Source organism: Eubalaena glacialis, chromosome 6 (assembly GCF_028564815.1).
Source record: "Eubalaena glacialis isolate mEubGla1 chromosome 6, mEubGla1.1.hap2.+ XY, whole genome shotgun sequence".
Taxonomy (NCBI): Eukaryota; Metazoa; Chordata; class Mammalia; order Artiodactyla; family Balaenidae; genus Eubalaena; species Eubalaena glacialis.
The window spans coordinates 135,830,139-135,836,500 of NC_083721.1; the positions used below are offsets into that span (position 1 = coordinate 135,830,139).

Below are 6,362 nucleotides of genomic sequence, written 5' to 3' on the forward strand. Positions count from 1 at the left end.
CTTTCACCCATTGTGTGAGCTCTCAGATTACACTACTTTTGGCTCCACTCTTGGCCTCACCTTAACTATGGGTATGCTGGCAATTGGCCCTGGTGTCTCTCAGACATCGTTTTCACCATGCCACCAGCATAGATCCACTAAAGTCAGGTCCCAGGATTGCAGTAATCATGGATTTGGACCTGTTGTGGGCGCTATGTGGGCAGCTCAGACTCTGGCCTGGCCTAACTCCCATATGTATGTGCCCACGAAGTCTACAGCTGCTAAAGCTAGACCTGTCTTGGCTGGGAGCATTCGTTGTCCATTCAGATGTTCTGTAGGTGCTGAGTTTACAAAGCCAGTCACAGGAGTGTCAATTTGCAGTTTGTGCAGCTGTGAGGAGAGATGTCAGCTTTTCTTCCTTAGCTACATGGTCCCTGGGGCTCAGCTGTGGTTTCAGCCCCACTTCTGCATGTGGGCCACCAACAGGGGTCTGATCCAGAGGCTGCCCTGTAGCACATGAGTCCACCCAGCGAGGAGGCGGCATGGAGGTGGTGGCAGCCGGGGTCACGAGAGTGCTCCCCATGGTGGGGACTGGGTACAGAGGAGGAGGTGGTGGCCACAGGGGTGATAGGAGCCCTGGTGGGGATGGGTCCCATGGGAGAGCTGGTGGCTGCAGGAGCGAGAAACTAGCCATTTTCTTAACCATATCTCTTATTCACTGAAACCAACTTTACCATATATTAATTTTCTATATGCATGTGTGCATGTTTCTGGAATTTATATTCTTTCCCCTCATTGATCTGTCTATTCATGAACTATACAAAACTGATCTAATTCCTGAAGAGCTATAAAAATCACCAAGTTAATATATGTACCTATTTTATGCTGTTAGTAGATATATTATTATTTTTAGAAATAATATAGAAAAATCTTTTATTTTCTTAGTCATTCACAAAATATCTTTTGTATCTCTTTGACTTTCCATGAAGTAAGAAGCAATATATGATAGAAAGTTAGATGCTTCTCTGTGCCTCTCTTTTCCTTATATTGGGAAATTAGATGAATTAATTCATGTTTATCTCTTAGAGTGGGCATATAGTAAGTACCTAGTGTTAGCTATTATTTTTTAAAATGAGTAAATTAGGACTCCTATACTTCTCTCTATCTCTTTTTCCACTCTTCTATCTGCATGCCCCTCTGCCAACTTTTGTGAGGTTTTATCATCTCTTCTGTAACCATAATTAATCCTTTCATGGTGTGTCCATTGGTTGAGTCTAAAATTGAAAATATCAATACACATTGTTTCCATTATTGTGATTGTGTTAATATTGATTTCAAAGTGTCTTTATTTTAATTTAATTTTTAATCATGTGTCTTCATCAAGTCACTAATATTATCTATCTTCCTAAATATATTCTATTCATGGTAAGGGATGCAATGTAATTATTGAAGATACGTTTCCCAGAACCCTCTGAATTTTTATTTCAATCTGGACCAGGTGCTCTCTGGGATGGATGCCAACCTGTCATCCTGACTTCCTGTCACTCTAGTCCTGGATTGGAGCCAGTTATCTTGGATCTCCAGTCTTTACCTTTCTTGAATTTTACTCTTGTTTTGGCTAAAGAATATCTTCAAAAGTGATTCTCTTAAAAGGATGCATGAGGAATAAGACTGCTGAATTTTTACAAGTCTGAAAGTGACTTAATTTTCCCTCTCATTTGATTGACATGTTTACTGGATATATAATATTAAGTTCATAATTATTTTTTTCTCAGAATTGAAGCTATAGCATCAGGGATTCTTTTTTTGTTGTTTATAAGCAATGTGAATTTATTTAAATACTTTGGAAACACCCCCCTGCCCCTGCAAATGATGCCTGCACCTAAAAGTTACATTAAAATGACCCAAAATATTTTAAAATAATAGATTTGAAGGTCATTTGTAGTTTTTCCCTCTGAACAAGAGTTCATTCAGCTGGATAGTAAGTTACAAACCATATCAAATCATGTTAAGGCAGATGATGAATCTGGTTGCATTTGTTATGACTCCCAGGAGCAAGTGATATTGTGGGAGTTGGGCGTTCTTCCTCCCAGCTGTGTGGTCAGTTGGCCCAGGAAAGGGCAGTCCTGGAGGCAGCAGGTAGAGAGCCAGGCCCTGCCTGTCTTGTCACTGTTAATTCTCAGTCAGTGCTCTGTGACTGAAGTGGACATGGAACCCTGGCCCTTGTTGGCATCACTGATGCACACCCACTGCCAGTTGACTGACTCCTTCCACAGGGTCACTTTATTGTCTCTACCTGAGACAGCCAGGATGTTGGCTGTGATGGACAAGCTCACATGCCATACAACATCATTGAACTTGTGCAACAGTTTGGGAGACCATGTATTGCCTGTGGCATCGTCACAGGTACAAATGAACACTCGACCATCCTGGGAGCAGCTGGCAATGGTGCTGGTAGGCAGGCCAATGGAGCTGGCCCAGGCCATGTCTCAAACCCAGTCACTGTGTGCTTTCAACTTCTGCTCTTCCTTCCACTGGCCGTTCTCCTCCTCCTTCCACAATTTGATGAGGTTGTCACAGCCGCCTGATGCAAATTTCTTGATGTAGTTGGACTTCTGCCCAGATAGCTGGTCTATGAAGCTTCCAGGCATGACAGCAGGGGCCCAGCTCACTGCTTTGAAGCCAGCAGTGTGAGCATTATTGATCTTCTTCACTTCCCACTGGCTCAACCTGGTATAGGTCAGTAGGGAGATGGCCCCATCGAAGCTCCCACAGGCCAGGATCAGGCCCCTGATACCCAACTGAATGTGCTGTAAAAATATCTGTGATTTCTATTGGTAACAAAATCACAGGTATTGCTATAACTACTGTAGTTTGTGCCTACATTCAGAATGGATAGAAATGCTAAAGTTTAGAGATTAGAGAAAATAAAAATATGATTTATTTCCTTCCAAGTTCACAGACCTCCTAAATTTTATCCATGGACTTTTATTGATGAACCTGTGAGTTAGAGTAAAAGCTTTTTGAGGTGTGGAAGACTGTATGTTCCAAAGATGACAGCAATAATATCTCCCACCCCCTCATGCTCTTTCGCTATATGACCTTGATACTCTCCCATCAGCAGGTAGAATATTTTTCCACCCCCTTGAATCTGGGTGAGCCCATGACACTTTTGAACAACAGCGTTTTTTTTTTTTTTTTTTTAACAGTGTATGTTAGAAGTGATGCTATACCAGTCTGAGCATAACTCTTAACTGACCTGTCAACTTCTGCTTCCTTCCTCATAGAAGCAAGACACCATGTAAGATGTGCAGTTATCCTAGATCGCCATGCTGCTAAAAGCCCAAGCTATATAAAGAGGCCCTGGAGGATAAAATACCATGTGGAGGAAAAAGATGACCAAGGAACACAAGTGTCAGACCCCCAAGTGAAGAAGCCATCTTGGAAGTGGATTCTTTAGTTCTTGCCACCCTACTTGCAGCCACATGGATCAGAGGTGAACTGCCCCTCCAGGCTCTTCCAGGATTCCTGACCCATAAAATTGTGGGCAAAATAAATTGCCTGTTTTAAGCCACTGAATTTTGGGGTAGTTAGTTTGGCAGTGATAGGTAATGGGCAATCATGTATCCTTCACATTGATTAGCAAACTGACAGGCATAAATGAGGGGCTCAGGAATGGTTGACAAATTGAGACTTGCGTGGCATTTTGGTATCAGTAGGAACCACAGGGAATAACATAATGTGATGAAAGTATATTGTCTAATAGGTGGCCTATGGCTTGAAGGTACCTCAACCTGCTTTCCAAGACCTCAGATTAGCCAAATCCTTCCCAAATGCTGACTCCTCGATTGGTCTCCAAAGGTTACAGTCTCTTCAGGGAAGAGTATATATAGGATGATTAAAGAGTACATAATGAAAATGCACGTTAGAATGGTGTAGTTGTACTGGAATCAATCTCTGTGCATCTGAAAACTTGGTCTGGGTTTGGAAACAGACCTCAAGGGGCACTATTGTATCATAGCTATGAGCACAGTCTCTGAAGTCAGTGTGTCATGGTGGAAATCTTGGTCAGCCGTAGAGCCTGCTCTGTGACTAGGACATGCAAGTCTTTCTGTGTCTCAGTTTACACATCTGTAAAATGTATATAAAATGGTATCCTCCTCATAGGTGTATAGTGAGATTTAAATGAGTTAATACATTTGGTTGGCACATATAGCTCCCACTGAAGACCAAATGGACCTCTCTTGAATACTTTCAGTGACTCTTGAATTATTTAGGTGGTTCCTAAAATACATATGTGCCACATGTGATTTTTAGATAGTGCACATATCAACTTTTTATGATAGCGGTAGTCTATATTTAGTTTAATTTATATTAGCAAATTTATAGCCAGCATTTCTGAGTTCATATATAAGATAGGATAACATTATAAAATATATTAAGCCATAAATAGTATAGCTAAGGCCCAAATGGTAAAGATGAAACTGAAATGCTTGAAATTGGCATGTGGGAGCTGCAAATCTGGGAGTCTGCAAAGGAGAGAGGAACAGAGAAATGAAGTCATTTATTCATGTGCAATGAACCAGCATCAAATGCCATCAATTCTTTGCCTCAGTCTATTTTATTTCACATTTGACCACTCTATAATGGGCAACACTATTTAAAATCTAGATCTGCCTTCCAAAAGAGCAATGTATCTTTAATGGGGCAAGCTGTAATATTTTCATTTCAACATGTTTCCCTGGAAAAGATCGTTAATTGTGGTCTACAGAACACTGGTCTACAAAATTATTGTGTTAACTTGGTAAAAGTAAGTTTTCATTAGATTGACTAATTTTATTGTCATGAGCTCTGGTGTTTGGAAACTTGTCCCTATCTTTTTTCTGGTTTCAAGGTTGAAACACTGTTTGAGGAGCTTATAGTGGACTTTTAATACTATTTAGTTATGGGACTTACCTGGTGGCCCAGTAGTTAAGACTCTGTGCTTCCACTGCAGGGGACATGGGTTTGATCCCTGGTTGGGGAACTAAGATCCCACATGCAGTGTGGCAAAAAAAAAAAAAAAAAAAAAAAAAAAAAAAAATATATATATATATATATATATATATATATATATATATACACACACATATAATATATACACATATACTATTCAGTTATGATCACATGATTTGGCAGTATCTTTTCAGCACAAAAATGAGGGGGAGATCTGGCAGCTCTGTTGGAGGTTTCAGCACAAATTTTTTTGCTAGGTGGAACTAAGGGAAAGCATGAATCATTAAAATATGTCTGATTACTATCAATATATTAGATTGTTAACCTGGATATCTTAGCTCCAAAATGTCATTCATATAATTATGAGAGTATCAAATCTTATCTTCATATCCTATTGTATTGCATCTACATAAAAGCCACAGTCTTAAGGTCATATCTGTGTAATTGTGGCAGGTTAGATTTAATCAAGATGTTTTAATCAAGATATTTTGTGAGTATAGAGCTACTTTCCAAATCTTTCAGTGACTTTGAAGTGGCAAAATAGGAATGTTATTTGCCTGAATAAAGTATATTAAAAATAGAAAAACCAACTCAGTTTCATTGAGAGGTATCAAGTTTGAAATTATCAAAAAAAATGGCATTCTACTTGGATGGGACTCATATTATCTTAGCAGTCATTTTTCTTCAAAGGCATTAACATCACAAGTGAGACACAGTTTGGATAGAAAAAACAACAACAAAATAAAATAAGAATGAGTTGTGATTTTCTAACAGAGAATCTTACCAAAGTACTTTTCCTCAAAGGAAGGCAGTGTGGTGACAGCTTGAGTTCAGAGCCCATTCTTGTCACCTTCCAGCTCTGTGACTGTAGGCAGATTATTTAGCCTCAGTTTCCTCATCTGTAAAATGGGAATGATGTTACCATTAGTACCTGCCTCACAGGACTAGCACATAATAAGTGCCATATAAGTTTTGTTAAATGAACAAAGTATGCAAAATTTGTTGACCATTGGAATGTTTCACCAATTGCTTTAATGAAATTAGGGTGTCCCAAGTTCACAGATTCCCACCCATGTGGTAATTTTTCTCATTATAATGAAGAGTAATTTCTTAGAAGTTATCTATTTATATGAAAAATGTTTAAATTATGAAAATAAGTTTCTTAATATGTCATGTTTTCAAACTTCATTGCATTAAAAGCATTATAAACTCTTTTCTCATCTCAATCTGTTCCTATCAATCTTTCAGAAAACCGAGGGAGGTAATTTTGTGCATTATGAATGACCTGAACTGAATGTCACTCTCAAGAGTCCAGGAAGATTATCTGTAGAAAAGAGAAGGAAGATGAACAAAGTGGCTGTTTTAGTAATTTGGATAAGTTAGCCAGG

General features: G+C 39.1%; 1 pseudogene; it reads right to left on the reverse strand.

Moving 5' to 3' along the window:
* Positions 1-2,162: 2,162 nt before the first annotated feature.
* Positions 2,163-5,815, reverse strand: LOC133093061 (protein SEC13 homolog; annotated as a pseudogene).
* Between the last annotated feature and the right edge of the window lie 547 nt (positions 5,816-6,362).